This window comes from Salmo salar, unplaced genomic scaffold, assembly GCF_905237065.1.
Source record: "Salmo salar unplaced genomic scaffold, Ssal_v3.1, whole genome shotgun sequence".
In the NCBI taxonomy this organism is placed as follows: Eukaryota; Metazoa; Chordata; class Actinopteri; order Salmoniformes; family Salmonidae; genus Salmo; species Salmo salar.
Window position 1 is genome coordinate 162,501 of NW_025548960.1, and position 5,000 is coordinate 167,500.

Sequence of the window (5,000 nt, forward strand, 5' to 3'; positions counted from 1 at the left end):
ATAAATACAAGGCAGATGCTAATTGAAAACACAAGGAAATTTGATCCTATTAAAAAGGCAGGAAGCTGCATTTAGTCAATTCATCATTAAATGCTTACTACAAGGCAGTGTTGCTGATGAAATAGTGCAGGGGCACACCCTCGTGGACAAAATGCTTACAGCACCTGGTATTCCCAGGCGGTCTCCCATCCAAGTACTAACCAGGCCCGACCCTGCTTAGCTTCCGAGATCAGACGAGATCGGGCGTACCCAGGCTGGTATGGCCGTAAGCGAGAAACAATCTCTTGCTACAACATATATAGTCAAAGTGAGTCTGATAAAACAGACATTTAGTCAATTCATCATTAAATGCTTAATACAAGGCAGTGTTGCTGATGAAATAGTGCAAGAGCACACCCTCGTGGACAAAATGCTTACAGCACCTGGTATTCCCAGGCGGTCTCCCATCCAAGTACTAACCAGGCCCGACCCTGCTTAGCTTCCGAGATCAGACGAGATCGGGCGTACCCAGGCTGGTATGGCCGTAAGCGAGAAACAATCTCTTGCTACAACATATATAGTCAAAGTGAGTGTGATAAACAGACATTGCATTTTCACCAATTAGATAAGCAGCTTGAACTTTGTGTCACTGAAAAAGTAGAAGAAATTACAAACACTGTTCCCATCACTTTTTAGCACAGGTAGTTGGATAAAATACAAACTTTATTTCCTTTCATCATTTGAACAGGGCAAAGGAGCACAAAGCACACACAAGCTGCATTCAGCAACAATATTCTTGTTTGTCTTATAAATACAAGGCAGATGCTAATTGAAAACACAAGGAAATTTGATCCTATTAAAAAGGCAGGAAGCTGCATTTAGTCAATTCATCATTAAATGCTTACTACAAGGCAGTGTTGCTGATGAAATAGTGCAGGGGCACACCCTCGTGGACAAAATGCTTACAGCACCTGGTATTCCCAGGCGGTCTCCCATCCAAGTACTAACCAGGCCCGACCCTGCTTAGCTTCCGAGATCAGACGAGATCGGGCGTACCCAGGCTGGTATGGCCGTAAGCGAGAAACAATCTCTTGCTACAACATATATAGTCAAAGTGAGTCTGATAAAACAGATATTTAGTCAATTCATCATTAAATGCTTAATACAAGGCAGTGTTGCTGATGAAATAGTGCAAGAGCACACCCTCGTGGACAAAATGCTTACAGCACCTGGTATTCCCAGGCGGTCTCCCATCCAAGTACTAACCAGGCCCGACCCTGCTTAGCTTCCGAGATCAGACGAGATCGGGCGTACCCAGGCTGGTATGGCCGTAAGCGAGAAACAATCTCTTGCTACAACATATATAGTCAAAGTGAATCTGATAAAACAGACATTTAGTCAATTCATCATTAAATGCTTAATACAAGGCAGTGTTGCTGATGAAATAGTGCAAGAGCACACCCTCGTGGACAAAATGCTTACAGCACCTGGTATTCCCAGGCGGTCTCCCATCCAAGTACTAACCAGGCCCGACCCGGCTTAGCTTCCGAGATCAGACGAGATCGGGCGTACCCAGGCTGGTATGGCCGTAAGCGAGAAACAATCTCTTGCTACAACATATATAGTCAAAGTGAGTGTGATAAACAGACATTGCATTTTCACCAATTAGATAAGCAGCTTGAACTTTGTGTCACTGAAAAAGTAGAAGAAATTACAAACACTGTTCCCATCACTTTTTAGCACAGGTAGTTGGATAAAATACAAACTTTATTTCCTTTCATCATTTGAACAGGGCAAAGGAGCACAAAGCACACACAAGCTGCATTCAGCAACAATATTCTTGTTTGTCTTATAAATACAAGGCAGATGCTAATTGAAAACACAAGGAAATTTGATCCTATTAAAAAGGCAGGAAGCTGCATTTAGTCAATTCATCATTAAATGCTTACTACAAGGCAGTGTTGCTGATGAAATAGTGCAAGAGCACACCCTCGTGGACAAAATGCTTACAGCACCTGGTATTCCCAGGCGGTACTCCCATCCAAGTACTAACCAGGCCCGACCCTGCTTAGCTTCCGAGATCAGACGAGATCGGGCGTACCCAGGCTGGTATGGCCGTAAGCGAGAAACAATCTCTTGCTACAACATATATAGTCAAAGTGAGTCTGATAAAACAGACATTTAGTCAATTCATCATTAAATGCTTAATACAAGGCAGTGTTGCTGATGAAATAGTGCAAGAGCACACCCTCGTGGACAAAATGCTTACAGCACCTGGTATTCCCAGGCGGTCTCCCATCCAAGTACTAACCAGGCCCGACCCTGCTTAGCTTCCGAGATCAGACGAGATCGGGCGTACCCAGGCTGGTATGGCCGTAAGCGAGAAACAGTCTCTTGCTACAACATATATAGTCAAAGTGAGTGTGATAAACAGACATTGCATTTTCACCAATTAGATAAGCAGCTTGAACTTTGTGTCACTGAAAAAGTAGAAGAAATTACAAACACTGTTCCCATCACTTTTTAGCACAGGTAGTTGGATAAAATACAAACTTTATTTCCTTTCATCATTTGAACAGGGCAAAGGAGCACAAAGCACACACAAGCTGCATTCAGCAACAATATTCTTGTTTGTCTTATAAATACAAGGCAGATGCTAATCGAAAACACAAGGAAATTTGATCCTATTAAAAAGGCAGGAATCTGCATTTAGTCAATTCATCATTAAATGCTTACTACAATGCAGTGTTGCTGATGAAATAGTGCAAGAGCACACCCTCGTGGACAAAATGCTTACAGCACCTGGTATTCCCAGGCGGTCTCCCATCCAAGTACTAACCAGGCCCGACCCGGCTTAGCTTCCGAGATCAGACGAGATCGGGCGTACCCAGGCTGGTATGGCCGTAAGCGAGAAACAATCTCTTGCTACAACATATATAGTCAAAGTGAGTCTGATAAAACAGACATTTAGTCAATTCATCATTAAATGCTTAATACAAGGCAGTGTTGCTGATGAAATAGTGCAAGAGCACACCCTCGTGGACAAAATGCTTACAGCACCTGGTATTCCCAGGCGGTCTCCCATCCAAGTACTAACCAGGCCCGACCCTGCTTAGCTTCCGAGATCAGACGAGATCGGGCGTACCCAGGCTGGTATGGCCGTAAGCGAGAAACAATCTCTTGCTACAACATATATAGTCAAAGTGAGTGTGATAAACAGACATTGCATTTTCACCAATTAGATAAGCAGCTTGAACTTTGTGTCACTGAAAAAGTAGAAGAAATTACAAACACTGTTCCCATCACTTTTTAGCACAGGTAGTTGGATAAAATACAAACTTTATTTCCTTTCATCATTTGAACAGGGCAAAGGAGCACAAAGCACACACAAGCTGCATTCAGCAACAATATTCTTGTTTGTCTTATAAATACAAGGCAGATGCTAATTGAAAACACAAGGAAATTTGATCCTATTAAAAAGGCAGGAAGCTGCATTTAGTCAATTCATCATTAAATGCTTACTACAAGGCAGTGTTGCTGATGAAATAGTGCAGGGGCACACCCTCGTGGACAAAATGCTTACAGCACCTGGTATTCCCAGGCGGTCTCCCATCCAAGTACTAACCAGGCCCGACCCTGCTTAGCTTCCGAGATCAGACGAGATCGGGCGTACCCAGGCTGGTATGGCCGTAAGCGAGAAACTATCTCTTGCTACAACATATATAGTCAAAGTGAGTCTGATAAAACAGACATTTAGTCAATTCATCATTAAATGCTTACTACAAGGCAGTGTTGCTGATGAAATAGTGCAAGAGCACACCCTCGTGGACAAAATGCTTACAGCACCTGGTATTCCCAGGCGGTCTCCCATCCAAGTACTAACCAGGCCCGACCCTGCTTAGCTTCCGAGATCAGACGAGATCGGTCGTACCGAGGCTGATATGGCCGTAAGCGAGAAATAATCTCTTGCTACAACATATATAGTCAAAGTGAGTCTGATAAAACAGACATTTAGTCAATTCATCATTAAATGCTTACTACAAGGCAGTGTTGCTGATGAAATAGTGCAAGAGCACACCCTCGTGGACAAAATGCTTACAGCACCTGGTATTCCCAGGCGGTCTCCCATCCAAGTACTAACCATGCCCGACCCTGCTTAGCTTCCGAGATCAGACGAGATCGGGCGTACCCAGGCTGATATGGCCGTAGCGAGAAACAATCTCTTGCTACAACATATATAGTCAAAGTGAGTCTGATAAAACAGACATTTAGTCAATTCATCATTAAATGCTTACTACAAGGCAGTGTTGCTGATGAAATAGTGCAAGAGCACACCCTCGTGGACAAAATGCTTACAGCACCTGGTATTCCCAGGCGGTCTCCCATCCAAGTACTAACCAGGCCCGACCCTGCTTAGCTTCCGAGATCAGACGAGATCGGGCGTACCGAGGCTGGTATGGCCGTAAGCGAGAAATAATCTCTTGCTACAACATATATAGTCAAAGTGAGTGTGATAAAACAGACATTTAGTCAATTCATCATTAAATGCTTACTACAAGGCAGTGTTGCTGATGAAATAGTGCAAGAGCACACCCTCGTGGACAAAATGCTTACAGCACCTGGTATTCCCAGGCGGTCTCCCATCCAAGTACTAACCAGGCCCGACCCTGCTTAGCTTCCGAGATCAGACGAGATCGGGCGTACCCAGGCTGGTATGGCCGTAAGCGAGAAACAATCTCTTGCTACAACATATATAGTCAAAGTGAGTCTGATAAAACAGACATTTAGTCAATTCATCATTAAATGCTTAATACAAGGCAGTGTTGCTGATGAAATAGTGCAAGAGCACACCCTCGTGGACAAAATGCTTACAGCACCTGGTATTCCCAGGCGGTCTCCCATCCAAGTACTAACCAGGCCCGACCCTGCTTAGCTTCCGAGATCAGAGATGGCGTACCCAGGCTGGTATGGCCATAAGCGAGAAACAATCTCTTGCTACAACATATATAGTCAAAGTGAGT

At 44.1% G+C, this 5,000-nt stretch overlaps 13 non-coding genes and 2 pseudogenes across 13 annotated transcripts; all 15 read right to left on the reverse strand.

Moving 5' to 3' along the window:
• Positions 1–152: 152 nt before the first annotated feature.
• On the reverse strand, positions 153–271 carry LOC123734696 (5S ribosomal RNA). Its single transcript, XR_006764880.1, has one exon. It is a non-coding gene; the product is annotated as a 5S ribosomal RNA (ribosomal RNA).
• Positions 272–410: 139 nt separating this feature from the next.
• On the reverse strand, positions 411–529 carry LOC123734697 (5S ribosomal RNA). The gene has a single exon (XR_006764881.1). It is a non-coding gene; the product is annotated as a 5S ribosomal RNA (ribosomal RNA).
• A 409-nt stretch (positions 530–938) lies between these two features.
• Positions 939–1,057, reverse strand: LOC123734698 (5S ribosomal RNA). Its single transcript, XR_006764882.1, has one exon. It is a non-coding gene; the product is annotated as a 5S ribosomal RNA (ribosomal RNA).
• A 139-nt stretch (positions 1,058–1,196) lies between these two features.
• LOC123734700 (5S ribosomal RNA) lies at positions 1,197–1,315 on the reverse strand. Its single transcript, XR_006764884.1, has one exon. It is a non-coding gene; the product is annotated as a 5S ribosomal RNA (ribosomal RNA).
• A 139-nt stretch (positions 1,316–1,454) lies between these two features.
• LOC123734233 (5S ribosomal RNA) lies at positions 1,455–1,573 on the reverse strand. The gene has a single exon (XR_006764532.1). It is a non-coding gene; the product is annotated as a 5S ribosomal RNA (ribosomal RNA).
• A 409-nt stretch (positions 1,574–1,982) lies between these two features.
• LOC123734391 (5S ribosomal RNA) lies at positions 1,983–2,102 on the reverse strand. Its single transcript, XR_006764690.1, has one exon. It is a non-coding gene; the product is annotated as a 5S ribosomal RNA (ribosomal RNA).
• A 139-nt stretch (positions 2,103–2,241) lies between these two features.
• Positions 2,242–2,360, reverse strand: LOC123734701 (5S ribosomal RNA). Its single transcript, XR_006764885.1, has one exon. It is a non-coding gene; the product is annotated as a 5S ribosomal RNA (ribosomal RNA).
• A 409-nt stretch (positions 2,361–2,769) lies between these two features.
• LOC123734234 (5S ribosomal RNA) lies at positions 2,770–2,888 on the reverse strand. The gene has a single exon (XR_006764533.1). It is a non-coding gene; the product is annotated as a 5S ribosomal RNA (ribosomal RNA).
• Positions 2,889–3,027: 139 nt separating this feature from the next.
• Positions 3,028–3,146, reverse strand: LOC123734702 (5S ribosomal RNA). The gene has a single exon (XR_006764886.1). It is a non-coding gene; the product is annotated as a 5S ribosomal RNA (ribosomal RNA).
• Positions 3,147–3,555: 409 nt separating this feature from the next.
• On the reverse strand, positions 3,556–3,674 carry LOC123734703 (5S ribosomal RNA). Its single transcript, XR_006764887.1, has one exon. It is a non-coding gene; the product is annotated as a 5S ribosomal RNA (ribosomal RNA).
• Positions 3,675–3,813: 139 nt separating this feature from the next.
• On the reverse strand, positions 3,814–3,932 carry LOC123734443 (5S ribosomal RNA). The gene has a single exon (XR_006764742.1). It is a non-coding gene; the product is annotated as a 5S ribosomal RNA (ribosomal RNA).
• Positions 3,933–4,071: 139 nt separating this feature from the next.
• On the reverse strand, positions 4,072–4,189 carry LOC123734536 (uncharacterized; annotated as a pseudogene).
• Positions 4,190–4,328: 139 nt separating this feature from the next.
• Positions 4,329–4,447, reverse strand: LOC123734263 (5S ribosomal RNA). The gene has a single exon (XR_006764562.1). It is a non-coding gene; the product is annotated as a 5S ribosomal RNA (ribosomal RNA).
• A 139-nt stretch (positions 4,448–4,586) lies between these two features.
• On the reverse strand, positions 4,587–4,705 carry LOC123734704 (5S ribosomal RNA). The gene has a single exon (XR_006764888.1). It is a non-coding gene; the product is annotated as a 5S ribosomal RNA (ribosomal RNA).
• Positions 4,706–4,844: 139 nt separating this feature from the next.
• On the reverse strand, positions 4,845–4,958 carry LOC123734572 (uncharacterized; annotated as a pseudogene).
• Between the last annotated feature and the right edge of the window lie 42 nt (positions 4,959–5,000).